General features: G+C 53.3%; 1 protein-coding gene across 1 annotated transcript in view; it reads right to left on the reverse strand.

Annotated features, from left to right (window-relative positions):
- Positions 1-14,312, reverse strand: part of SLC9A8 (solute carrier family 9 member A8) — a 261,909-nt gene that overhangs the window by 71,049 nt on the left and 176,548 nt on the right. The gene's annotated exons all lie outside the window — the stretch shown is intronic.

The raw sequence follows: 14,312 nt of genomic DNA on the forward strand, positions 1-14,312 counted from the left end.
CAGAAGCCCTGCAAACTGCCCCTCTAGCTGGGCAGACCACCCCTGACCACCCCTGCCCCCATTCTTCAGCCTAGCCTGACCTCCAGGCTCTGAGGACAGGCCCCGCTCCCCATCCACACCTCGCCCCGCGTCCGATGCTTCCGGTCAGGGGACCGCCTCTGGCCACCGCCCCCCGCTGAGGGTCCTGGTCATTTTTCAAGAGACACACCTGGCTCCAGGCGTAGTCTGGAGAAGCAAGTCGGGCGCTTTTTTTATGTTGTTGTTTTGGTTGTTTTTTTTTTTAAAGGTGCTTGCTTAAATGTAAATAATAGAAAGCCTTAATATCTTTTCTGTAACGGAGTAATATTTTAATGTCATGTTTTGGATGTACATAATATATTTATAACAAAGCAGCAAGAGTCTGCTTCAACCGGCTGCCTGGCGTTTCCTGTTCGGGAGGTGGCGGGAGGATTTGCAGCCTGGTGGAGAGCAGGCCCCGCCCCGCCCCGCACCCCCCGTCCCCCAGCCCCACCCCCAGGATGGGGGCTCTGTTGCCCGAGACCAGCCCCCCAGGAATCCGCTCCACACACTTCCGGAGGGGCCCACGTCTTGGAGACACCCAGCAGGCAGAGATGATGATGCTGGAGCCGTAACGAAGGCCGTGCTCGATTTAGGAGTTCCTTCGGCAACTGTTTCTTGGTCCCTGGTGTTGGCCAGGCCCCAGCCTGGACATTGGGGTGCAGCAATGAACAAACAAATGAGGATTTTCCCTGGCAGAGTTGACCTTCTGGGGACAATAAACAAATAAATGCACATCAAGCATCCAGGTGGTGATTTGTAAAGAAAATCAAATGGGACGGAGCCACGTGGAAAGCAGCAAGCGGCCACTCCTCGGGGTGGTCCGGGAGGGCTTCTCTGAGGAGGTGATACTTAGTGGCGAGCTCAGGAAGAGCTTAGAGCCAACTGAGGAAGGAGGCCTCCTGCAGGGAGAGCAAGTGCCAAGGCCCTGAGGCAGGAACAAACGGGGTGGATGGGTGAGGGGTTGGAAAGCAGTTTGGCTAAACAGGAATAGGCAAGGGGGGATGGGAGTGAGGTGGGGAAAGGGGCTTTGCTAGAAATTGATGGGCGGGAAGCAGGGGGGGAGATACTGGGTGTCTTACACAAATGAGTGTCTTGTTTATTTGTTCCTTAAACAAATAATGACACGGCAGCAGGCGCTGGAATTCACCGGTGAACCCGACAGGGATTTTCGCAGCCGGCTGGGGCGAGTTTCTGCAAGATTGGGGCGAGGATGGAGTCAGCCTGTTGATCAAAAATGACAAAAGTTGGGGCTGGAGCGATAGCACAGCAGGTAGGGCGTTTGCCTTGCACGCGGCGGACCCGGGTTCAATTCCCAGCATCCCATAGGGTCCCCTGAGCACCGCCAGCGGTGATTCCTGAGTGCAGAGCCAGGAGTAACCCCTGTGCATTGCGGGGTGTGACCCAAAAAGCAAAAAACAAAAAAAAAAAGCAAAAGTTGGACCAGAGCGGGTAGGGTGTTTGCCTCGCACAGAGCCGACCAGGGTTTGATCCCCAACATCCCATATGGTCCCCCAAGCCCCAAGCTACAATTGTAACCGCCAGTTACAATTCTTGAGCACAAAGCCCGGAGTAACCCCTGAGAATCAATTACAAGTCTCTTTAGTACAACTACAGATAAATACTGTATTTATTTTTTTGAGGAAACCACACCCAGCTGTGTTGAGGGCTCACTTCTGACTGTTCAGGGATCATTCCTGGTGGTTGGGCCCAGGGGAGTGGCATGCCGGGAAATGAAATTTAGGTCAGCTGCGTGCTAGGTGAGCACCCTGCATGCTGTATTATCTCCCAGGGCCCAGATATATTTTATCATTTCTGCTGCCGGGGATAGAGCCCAGGACATCATAATTGTGAAGCAAATGCTCTATCACTGAGCTCCATCCCAATTCTCAATTAAAAAATGCGATCAGGGGCTGGGGCGATAGCACAGTGGGTAGGGCGTTTGCCTTGCACGCGGCTGACCCGGGTTCAATTCCCAGCATCCCATAGGGTCCCCTGAGCACCGCCAGGAGTAATTCCTGAGTGCATGAGCCAGGAGTAACCCCTGTGCAAAGCCGGGTGTGACCCAAAAAGCAAAAAAAATAAAATGCGATCAAAGGGTATTGTGGGTGAAGAGAGGGAAAGGTTATTTAGAATTTTCTACCACTAGACTTGATCTGTGACTAAGGAATGCAAAAGGGAGATTAAAGCCCTTAATTGTGACTTAAGTGAGACCAAAGCAACAGTATGATGGGTAAGGCACTTGACTTACACTTGACCGCATGACTTGTATGTGGTCCACCCAGGTTCAATTCCTGGCAACTATATGTTTCCTCATCTCACCAGGAGTCATCCCAAAATGCAGAATCAGGAGTAAGCCCTGAGCGCGTGTGCGCGCGTGTACACACACACACACACACACACACACACACACACACACACGACTCAAGTCGAACAGGGAAAAGTTAAAAAAATCGGGAAGATAATACAGGGGGAGGTGCTTGTCTTGCACGCAGCTGGTGAGGTTCGATCTCTGACATCCCATGTGGTCCCCTGAGCCCTACCAGGAGTGACCCCTGAACTCAAAGCTAGTAGTAAGCCCTGAGCAACGCCGGGTTTTGCCCAAACACCAAAGAAAGGTTGATGGCTAAAATAATTGTTTGCTCATTCAACTGGAAAGTCCAGCAGTGGTTCTGACAAGGCGTGGCAGTTCGAACCCCAGGGCTTACATGACTCACTGCTGAACTCTTTTCCATTGAGTGGAGACTGGCCATTGGACCAGCTCAGCAAGTTCGGTGACAAGTGCAAGAGTTGTGGTTAAACCCAGAGCAGGCGCTCATTGGCCTGAACTGAGTCGTGTGTCTCTACCTGAGTCAATCCCAGCAAGGTCAATGGCAGGACTGAGTTGTGGCTAAGCCCAGGGCAGGCGCTCATTGGCCTGATTTGAGTCACGTGTCTCTGCCTGAGCCAATCACAGTGGAGGGAGGGGTTTCATTGTCCTGAACAGCTTCCGCCTCCAGTTGCAGGGGGTGGGACCAACACCCTTGTCCCCTTGTCAACCCCCCCCCCCCCCCCCGCTTCCCCCCAGATCTCACACCCAAGAAAGGTTATCAATAGGAGACCGTGTAGCTCAATGGTATTGCTCATGCTTCTTCGCTCAGATGAGGCCTGGGTTTCATCCCTAGCACCCCAAAACCATCACAAAGTCCGCTGAGGAAGGGGTGGGCAGCTATACTCTACCAAAGTGGCCTCATGTGCGACCTTGGGGGGACAGGGTTGGGCTTCCTGTTCCCAGACCCACAGGAATTTCCAGGGACTGCAACCTGTGTCAGTGGCAGGGGCTTGGGGAGATGTCCCAGATGATAAGGCAAGAGCCTCCCACCCTGAGTCTTGCTGCTCCTGCGACCCAGAGGCTGGGAAGTCCCCTCAGATCCGGGGCCGTGTGAGCTGGGGGTGTTGCAAGCAGAGGTCCACAAGGACCGTGCCCCGCCAGGACCAATGTCTCCTCGGAGAGCTCTGGGCTCGGGTGCCAGCAGACAATGCTCACTCTCATTGGCAGGCAGGAAGGCTGACACAGTGGGTCCTCTGTCGTCCTTTGAGAGGTCCCTGCAGGTGGCCAGAAGCTGAGAAAGCGGGTGGCCAGGGAGAGCTGCCGGTCTGAGAGTCTGAGAACCCGACTCACAGCAGGACGCAGAAGGAGCCGAGGTGGGGGCCCTGGGGTGCCTACTTGCACATCAGCTCAGGGGGTGGTAGTTGTTATTATTCAGTTGATTGTTTTTTTGTTTTTTTGGGCTTTTTTTTGCTTTTTTGGAGAGCCCGGCAAGCTACCGAGAGTATCTCGCCCTCACGGCAAAGCCTGGCAAGCTCCCCGTGACGTATTCGATATGCCAAACACAGTAACAAGTCTCACAATGTTACTGGGCCCGCTTGAGCAAATCGATGAACAACGGGAGGACAGTGCTACAGTGCTTTTTGGGGTCACACCCGGCGATGCACGGGGGGTTACTCCTGGCTCTGTGCTCAGGAGTTACTCCTGGCGGTGCTCAGGGGACCATATGGGATGCTGGGAATCGAACCCGGGTCGGCCGCGTGCAAGGCAAACGCCCTACCTGCTGTGCTATCTCTCCAGCCCCTTTTTTGTTTTTAGATACCGTGATTTGCAAAATTGTTCCTGACAGCGTTTCAGGCATTTCAGGTCTGCAATGTTCAGGACACTGATGCCACCTCCAGCATCGTTTCCCTCCACCGATGTCCCCAGGTTTCCTCTCACCGCCCGCCCCCGCCCCATCCTGCCTCTTTAAATGGACACATTTTAAAGTTTGGGATGCCGGGGATCAGGACCAGGTTAGTGCACTCAAGGCAAGCGCCCTACCCCCGGTGCTATCTGTAGTTTGGGTCTCGGGCTTACAGAGTTGCTGGCTCTGCCGTTTATTTTGTTTCCGGAGAGGTGGAGAGCCACACCCAGCGCTGCTCAGGGCTTACTCATGGCTCTGCACTCAGGGATCACTTCTGGCGGGGCTTGGGGGACTATCTGGGGCACTGGGGCCTGGACCTGAGTCAGCTGCACGCAAGGCAAGTGCCCTGCCCACAGTACTGTCTCTCCAGCATTCCCTGGCTCTGTGGTTTAGACACACACCAGTACTTCATCTCTCGACCACCAATGTGCCACTGTCCTGCCTGTCACCTCCCATTTACCGCGTCTTATTCCCCACACCTTGACTTCTTTCCTCCCCGTCCTCATTTCTATAATCTAGGGTTGAGGGTAGTCTACGGACCCCACTTGCGTTCCTTTGTCCCATTATTCTAAATACCAGAGATAAGTGAGATCATCCAGTATTTGTCCTTCTAACTTCACTTAACATGATATCCTCCACTTCCATCTAAATGCAATGAAGGACACGAGAGACACACAGTGGGCAGGGCGCTGACCTTGCATATGGCTGACCTGGTGACAATCCTCGGCATCCCAGTATGGTCCCCCGAGCACCGCCAGGAGTATTTCCTGAGTGCAGAGCCAGGAGTATTGCTGTGTGTGGCTCATTTTTTTTTTGCTTTTTGGGTCACACCCGGCGATGCTCAGGGGTTACTCCTGGCTCATGCACTCAGGAATCACTCCTGGCGGTGCTCGGGGGACCATATGGGATGCTGGGAACCGAACCTGTATCGGCCATGTTGGCTGCATGCAAGGCAAACGCCCTACCCGCTGTTCTATCGCTCCAGCCCCCCAATTCTTTTTCTTTTTTAAAGAAGAAGGAAGAAGAAACAGAAAGAGGAGGAGGAGGAGGAGGAGGATCTCTGAGTTGATCCCATCACATAGCTATTGTACTCTGCTGCCGTAAATAAAGGTGTACATATGTCCTTTCCTGTGAATGCTTCTGTGTTGTGGGGGTGGATCCCGAGAAGAGGCATACAGCAGGGTTGGATGGCAGCTCTGTTCTTCTCTGAGAACTCGTCATTCTGCTTTCCATCGGGGCTGAACAGACAACATTCCCACCTGCAGTGGGTGAGACACGTTCCCGCCAACACAGGCTAGAGGCACCAGAAATCTGGGTTTCCCAGAGCTGGCTGCTGGCCTGCTCGTTTTCCCCCTCCTGCCTGCCGCTGTGGCAGGGAACCTGGGCTCGGTGACCCGATGCTGCTACCTGGTGGCAGGAGCTGGGCAGAAGCAGGTGGCAGTACAGATGTCCTGTACCCTTTCTGCTCACTTCTCCTCCAGGGGTCAGGAAAGGGCACCTGCCTTCAACTGAACCCCCATCTCTTCAGAGAACCCTAAAACCTCCCGGTTCCTTTGTTTGCAGCGGGGGTGGAGCACACCCAGCAGTGCTCAGGGGCCAAGTGGTGCCTGTGAAGCCGGTGCTCCCGCCCGCTGCGCCGCCTTCCTGACCTCTCGGCCACGCCCAGGGGTGGGGATGCGGCTCAGCCTTGCCTAAGTACCTGGGTTCGATCTGGAGCAACGTGCACATGCGCAAACACGTGCGCACAAGAATTCCGGGGGCTCGGAGAGATAGCACAGAGGGTAGGGCGTTTGCCTTGCATGTGGCCAACCTGGGTTCGATACCCAGCATCCCATATGGTCCCCTGAGCACCGCCAGGGGTGATTCCTGGGTGCAGAGCCAGGAGTAACCCCTGTGCATCGCCGAGTGTGACCCAAAAAGAAAAAAAAAAATCCCCGGGTCTGGAGAGAGAGTACAGTGAAGGGCACTCGCCTTGCAAGGGTTGACCTTGGGTTCGATCCCCAGTTTCCCATGTGGTCCCCTACACACCACCAGGAGTGATTCCTGAGTACCACCTGAGTACCAGGAATAACCCCAGAGTACCACCAGTTGTGGCCCCAAACAAAAAAGAAAAGGAGAAGCAGCCCCGAGCAGGAGGGCTCAGCTGAGTGCAACCAAATCCGGCCTGTCTGTTTTCCTCTGGCCTTGTAAGCATTTTGCGGGGAGTCACACCTCGCAGTGCTCAGAGATCACTTCTGGTGGTACTTCGGGGATCATACTGGGGGCCAGGGATTAAACCCGGGTGGACCACAGGCGAGTCTTGGACCTTAATCACTGTCCTATCTCTGCAGCCCTCATAAGCATTTTTTTCTTTTTTCTTTTTGGCGGAGGTCACACCCATCAGTGCTCAGGGGTCATTCCTGGCTCTGCACTCAAGAATCACTCCTGACAGTGCTCAGGGAACCATATGGAATGCCAGAGATCAAACCCAGGTACACTGTGGGCAAGGCAAATACCCTATCTGCTGTACTATTGCTCTGGCCTGTAGCATTTTTTTCTTTTTTGGTTACACCTAAAGATGCCCAGGGGTTACTCCTGGCTCTGCACTCAGAAATTACTCCTGGCCGTGCTTGGGGGGACTCTGTGGGATGCTGGGGATTGAACTCGGGGTCGGCCGCATGCAAGGCAAACGCCCGACCCGCTGTGCTATCGCTCAGACTCCCCCATGCCATTTTTTTTAATGGATGGGAGGGAGATAGATTTCTTTTTTAATTTTTTTTCTTTTTTTTTGCTTTTTGGGTCGGTCACATCTGGTGATGCACAGGAGTTACTCCTGGCTCTGCACTCAGGAATCACTCCTGGCGGTGCTCAGGGGACCATATGGGATGCTGGGAATCGAACCCAGGTCGGCCACGTGCAAGGCAAATGCCCTACCCGCTGTGCTATCGCTCCAGCCCCGACAGATGATTTCTTAACACAAAACTTAATTTCAGCATCAGCCGGCCAGTCCCTCTGGCACCCGGCAGGTCTGTTTGCTCTTTCCATGGGGTTGCAGACTGGAGGCACCACATCACCGACACAGCTTAAAGAGCTGCCAGTCTGGCCCTTGGCACATGCCTTGGAGAGCTTCCGGAACTGTTCTGAGGGGGCCAGAAGCCTTTGGGGTCATTTCCTGGGTGCGCTCTGCAAGGGGATTTCCTTCCCTCCCCTGATGAGGCTCTGAGACCCGGGGCTGCATCACACCTGCTTGTGGTTCACGGGCCACACAGAGTCTAAGGCGCTCATACATTCAGAAAGGTGCTCAGACTTTAGTGGTGGTGCCTGAACACAGGCTTGGCGGGGGGAGGGGGGCCACACTCCAGGCTATGGTGCTGCGAGGGGCTGGCACCCCTTTCATCTGCACTGCACACAGGGACCTGCTGTAGAGCCTGGAGAAACGGCTGGTGGTGCTGAGATCACAGAAAGCAAATTGCCAGGATGGTGGTTGGCACGTGTGGGTGGGGTCAGGGGTTGGACTCACAGTCTTAGCTTGCAAAGTGGACACTTGGCCACGGAGTCATCTGGCCTCTCTGTGTCTTTTTTTTCCTTTCTGGGTCACACCCAGCAATGCCCAGGGATTACTCCTGGCTTTGCACTCAGGAATTACTCCTGGCAGTGTTCAGGGGACCATATGGTATGCCGGGGGTCGAACCCGGCTCGGCCGCGTGCAAGGCAAACGCCGTCCCCGCTGTGCTATCGCTCCGGCCCCTCTGTGTCATGTTTTGATGGCTTGTGACGCATGGCCATCTACAGCTGCCTGGTTAAACGCTGCCCACTTTTGAGAGGCTCGTTTCCCTGCACCTTTGCCAACGGCGTGTTACCAGGTGTTGTGTTCTTTGCCCATCTGATAGGTGGTTTTACTTTGCATCTCTCTTACCAGATTTCATGGACTCTAAGGTGTCATTGATTTTGAGATGCAGCCTGGTTTCAGAGATCTCTGGATGCAAAAAAAAAAAAAAGTGTATCTACGAATCTGGGCAATTCAGAATATTTAGTGAGATTGGGGCGCCTACATCCTTTCCCTGTTTCTGTCGGGGTACGGCGTGGAGGGCTTAAGAGTCGGGGTTCTGTGTCAGAGAGATAGCACAGCAGGTGGGGTGCTCCCCTTGCATGGGAAGCCTGGCTTTGATCCCTGCATCACAAATGGTCCCCCAGGTGTGATCCCTGAGCACAAAGTCCTGAGTATCCCCTGAGCACTCTGGGTGTGGCCCCCAGTTTTTTTAAAGGAGTTTGGGGGATTCAAGGACCAGGGAATGACTCAATGACAGCTTCATATAGGGCCCCCGCAGTAACAGGGACGATGACTCCTGAGGAGCACTGGGCGTGGTCCCAAAACAAAAACATGACTTTGCGGGTTCAAATCCCACTTTTGTCGCTTCCAAGCTGTGGCTTTGGGGGATTTGCTGCACTTACCCATGTCTGGGTTTGCCCCTCAGTCAAAGAGAGGAGACAGTCAACTCATAGGGTAGTCAGGGAAGAAATTAATATGCAAAGCTCCTGTCAGTTATGATTATCACCCTTTCCGTCTCTGTCTCTCTGTCTCTCTCCTTCTCTTTTTAAGTTTTAGGTTTTGGGACACACCTGGCGGTGCTCAGGACTTACTCCTAACTCTGCAATCAGGAATCAATCCTGGCGGGCTCAGGGGTACACACTGGTGTCAGGGATCAAACCCAGATCGACCATCTGCAAGGCAAGTGCCCTACCTGCTGTGCTATGGCTCTGGCCCTATCACCTCCTCTTGAGAAATCTTTAACCTGGGTGGGGGGCAGTGGTGCAGAAGCTTGGGGTCACGCCCAGAGAAGTTCAGGGGCTACTCCGGAGTCTATGCTCAGAAGTCCTCCCTGGCAGTGCTCCAGGACCATATGTGGTACTGGGGACTCGACTGGGATCACCTGCATGCCAGGCAAACACCTTTACCCGCCAGTGCTCAGGGGTTACTCCTGTCTCTGCATTCAGGAACTACTCCTGGCGGTGCTTGAGGGATCCTACGGGATGCTGGGGGTGGAACAAAGTGGTTCACGTGCAAGGCAAATGCCCTACCCGCTGAATTCTCCCTCCAGCCCTGGCTCCCGTTTTCTTAATGACAGGTAAGGTTGTTTATAAATGAAAAAAAAAATCCTTTTGCTTCCTAACTCTGCCTCAGTTTGTTTGTATGTGTCCACACCTATCTCTGGAAAGAAACAGAATGATAGAAAAGTAACAGATGATACACACAAGTGATAACAGTATATAAGTTACAATGTTACAAAAGTTACATTAGGAAGCCAGGGGAAATAGCCCCATCCATCAGCAGAGGCTGCAAGAAACTGCCCAGACTTCCTGGCCACCTCCCCCATCTCTGTCTGTTCTCTGTATTTTGGTAACTGCATCAAACATGAGTGAAAATATATTTGGGGGAGGGCACAACTGATAGCATTGGACAACTGCTTCCCATTGGTTGCTCAGGGACCACGTGGCATTTGGGATTGAGCTTCCGGATCCATTGGGAAAACCCCACACTCCAGCCCGTTGGACTGGCTCCCATTTCCAGTCCACAAACATTTCTTTCTGTGCTGCTGACTAGGACTCACACATCCAGATGCAGCGCTGGGCTGCAGTGCTCATCAGGATTTGCACTCTTTCGGCTTGCCAGCACTTGCACTGGTACTTGAGTTGCACCTCTTATGGTGGTGGAGCTAGCCCAGATCACTGTGCTCACTGCGCCCCCCAAAGCAGTGGCTGAACTTCCTGGTCACGGTGTTTGAAAATTGTTTTTGTTTTTATGCCACACCTGGCTATGCTAAAGTATACTCCTGGCTCTGTGCTCAGGGGCCACTCCTGGTAGGCTCAGGGGACCATATAGGGTTCTGGGGATCAAACCTGGGTCAGCCACTTGCAAGGCAAGTGCCCTACCTGCTGTGCTATCACTCCAGCCCTGAACATCATCATTTAACATTTTTTTTGGTTTGGGGGGCCACACCTAGCCAAGATCAGGGCTTACTCTAGGCTCTGTGCTCAGGGATCGCTTCTGGCAGGGCTCTGAGGAACATGTGGGTTGCTGGGGATCAAACCAGGGTCAGCCACATGCAAGGCAAGCACTCAACCCAGTACACTACCTCTCTGGCCCCCTTGAACATCTTTCTCATTGGGGTGCTGGCCAGAGCCGCAGTCTGTTGTGGTGCTTACAACCCTGGCTGTGGTCCAGCTGGGCATGGGCTTACATTGGTCGGCACCACAGACAGCAGCGGCCGGGGCCTACACACAGCGGGCAACAGAGATTTGAACTTGTGCCTCTCCGTTTGCAAGGCAGGCAGCTGAGCCACTGTGCCCTTCCTCCAGGCACCTAGAGAAAATGGCTCAACGCTCTGCTTCAGATATATGGGGGATGGGAAGCGATCCCCTCTATATTCGACGACAGGTCTCTAGCAAAGGTGTCACACATCCAACACAGACCCTCTCCCAGGGACTCTATGTCCTGTCAATGGAGTGCCCACACAGTTTCTCAGCTTTACTGTCTGTAGGTTGTATTATAAAAGCAACACAATGAGCCTGGGCAGCACTGTAGCACTGTCCTCCCACTGTTCATTGATTTGCTCAAGCGGGCACCAGTAATGCCTCCATTAATGGTGAGACTTATTGTTACTGTTTTTGGCATATTGGTAGCTTGCCAGGCTCTGCCAAGCTATACTCTCGGTAGCTTGCTGGGCTCTCCATGAGGGATGGAGGAATAGAACCTGGGTTGGCCACGTGCAAGGCAAATGCCCTACCCGCTGTGCTATCGCTCCAGTTCATGAGCCTGGGTCACTGTCACTGTCACTGTCCTCCCGTTGTTCATCGATTTGCTCGAGCGGGCCCAGTAACATCTCCATCGTGAGACTTGTTGTTACTGTGTTTGGCATATCGAATACAACACGGGGAGCTTGCCAGGCTTTGCCATGCGGGCGAGATACTCTCGGTAGCTTGCCGGGCTCTCCGAGAGGGACGGAGGAATCGAACTCAGGTCAGTCATGTTGGCTGCGTGCAAGGCGAACGCCCTACCGCTGTGCTATCGCTCCAGCCCATGAGTCTGGGTATTTGTCCTTTTTCTTCTGGCACATGGCGATGCTCAGGGCTTACTCTTAGCTCTGTGCTGAGGAATTACTCCTTGTGATGCTCAGGGGACCAAATGAGGGCCAGGGATTGAACCTGGGTCAGCTGTTTGAAATGTAAATACCCTATCTATTGTACTATCTCTCCAGCCCCAAGACTCGGTATTTTCTTGAAACTGGAGATACAGGGCCAGAGAGATGGTTCAAAGAGCTGGAGCTTGCTGGAGCAAGCTTTGCATGCAGGAGTTCTGGATTCAATCCTTGACAACTCATGGTACCCTGAGCACTGCCAGGAATAACTGCCAAGTACTACACCTGGAGTCGTACCCAGGTATTGGCAGGTGTGGGTCCAAAAGAAAGAAGGAAGGAGGGGGCTAGAGCAACAGCACAGTGGGTAGGGGGTTTGCGTTGCATGCAGCCAACCCACGTTTGATTCCCAGCATTCCATATGGTCCCCGAGCACCACCAGGAGTAATTCCTGAATGCATGAACCAGGAGTGACTCCTGTGCATCGCCGGGTGTGACCCAAAAAGCAAAGAAAAAAAGGAAGGAAAGAGGGAGGGGAGAGACAGAGACAGAGAAAGAGAGAAAGAAAAAAAGAAAGAAAGAAAGAAAGAAAGAAAGAAAGAAAGAAAGAAAGAAGGAAAGAAAGAGAGGCCAGATCAACATTGCAGGAGATAGGGCATTTGTCTTGCATGCAACCAACCCGGGTTCGATCCCTGGATCCCATATAGTCTACCGAGCACTGCCAGGAGTAATTTCTGAGTGCAGAGGAGTAACCCCTGAGCATTGCCAGGTGTGACCCAGAAAGAAAAAATAAATTTAAAAGAGTGATCCCTGAGTGCAGAGCTAGGAGTAAATCCTGAGCATCGCCAGAATCTATGGCCTGGGCAATAGTATAGCACATAAGGTATCTGTCTTGATGATACCCATATGGTCCCTTGAGTCCCACCAAGAGTGATTCCTGAAAACAGAGCCAGGAATAAGTCCTGAGTACTGCTAAGGGTGCCCCAAAAAGAAAAGGAAAGAAAAGAAAGGAAAGCAAAGCAGACTTTCAGCACTTGTTTGCTGAATCAAAATCTGCATTTTAACACAATTCGTGGGTGCGTTAGAGTCTAAGAAGTATTGCTTTCAAAAATAACAGTGCAGGTCCCATCATGTATGTTGTGTGCTTTTTACATCTGAATCACCCGCCCAGGGGTCAGAGATGCAGCTCCAGGTTCAAACCCTGTCATCAAGGAGCTCTCTGAGCATTGGTGAGTATGGCCTGGTGACCCCTGAGCAATGCCGGATGTGATCCCCAACAATAACAGCCAAATAAAGAGCTTTTCCTAAGGACTCATGCCTTTCACGTCCCAGAAATGCCAGACTTCCTAGATACTTCCTTCTTGCCTGCTTGAGACACAGTTTGAATATAGGTTGTAATAATCCATAGCGTGTCTACTTTTTTGGGGGGAGGGAGGTGTGGGCATGTCCCACCAGCAGTGCTGGGGAAAGTCGCTTTTGGCAGTGCTCAGGGAGGACATGGTGCTGGGTGTTGAAACTGAGCCTCCAGCGTGCAGAGTAAGTGCTTCCCCTCTGAACTATCTCTTGGGACCAAATTCCATTTTTTTTTCTTTTTGGGTCACACCCAGCGATACACAGGAGTTCCTCCTGGTTCATGCACTCAGGAATTACTCCTGGTGGTGCTCGGGGGACCATATGGGATGCTGGGAATCGAACCTAGGTCGGCTGCGTGCTAGGCAAACGCCCTACCCGCTGTGCTATTGCTCCAGCCCCCCCCCAAATTCCATTTCTTGTCCTTCTCTCTGTCTCTCTGTCTCTTTCTCTCTGTCTCCCCGCCACCCCCCAGCTATACTACCTCCTGTCTTACTCTGCTAGAACTCTCTTAGGTATGCTTTTAGCTACAGATAACAAAATTCTACCCTTGGGGACAATTTACATGTGGAAAAACTTATCTCCTGTCTTAAGAGACTGCAGGTCTGTAGGGAGCAGCCTGGGAGTGGGGCTCCTGGTCCAAGCCTGGCACTGACCATGGCCTCTGGCCTGGCAATTCACTCTTTCCACTGTTTTGGCCTCAGACTTTTGCCTTATGGTCTTACCATGTTGTCACAACTCCAAACATCGCCACCGTGTATTAGAGGAAGGGAGAAAAGGGCACAGAAAGAGTCCATCCCCAGCTAGGACGGGGGAAGGAAACTTCCCAAACACAGCCCCTTCCCCAACTCACCCCGTCTGCCGGGGGTGCAGCCCTAGGCCAGTCACTGACAACGGAAGTGACGCCGCGTTTGTTGACTCAGCCTCCCCGCCGCCTACTCGATCTTTCTGCTGAGAGCATCAACAAACGTGAGTGTCCGCTGCCCCTGCCGGCCGCCCCATCCCGTGCCCGGCCGCGCATTTCTCGCCCCCGCCCCGATTTCCTGCCCTCGCAGGACCAGAGAACTGGATTCCAGACCCGTTTCCACGCCTCCCTCGGCCGACCCCGGGGAAACCGTCTAAGTCCTCCTTGGAGCCTCAGTTTCCAAATCTGACCCATGGAAATGATGATGACTATCCTGCAAATAATAGTAACGGCAGCTAACGCTTCCAGCGCTTTCACTCCGAGCCGAAGCTCCTTCCTAAATTCTTTAGTTCTAGGGCTGGAGCCATAGCACAGAGGGGAGGTTCGATCCCCCCCCCCACCCGGCACCCCAGAGGGTCCCCCCCCCCCAGCCCACCAGGAGTGATCCCTGAGCACTGAGGCAGGAGTCAGCCCCGAGGAGCGCCGGGTGTGGCCCCAAAACAAACAGCAAATAAAATTAAAGCCTTCAGTTCTACAAACCATTTAATTCCTCCCGCACAATGAAACAAGGCTCTTATTCGCGTCAGTTGCAGCTTCAGGTCCCAACGCCGAGACGGGGACGCGGCCCTGGCAGCGCTCCGGGGAGGGGGCGGGGCCTCCCCGAGGCAGCCCGCG

This window comes from Sorex fumeus, unplaced genomic scaffold (genome assembly GCF_029834395.1).
Source record: "Sorex fumeus unplaced genomic scaffold, SorFum_2.1 ptg000213l, whole genome shotgun sequence".
Taxonomy (NCBI): domain Eukaryota; kingdom Metazoa; phylum Chordata; class Mammalia; order Eulipotyphla; family Soricidae; genus Sorex; species Sorex fumeus.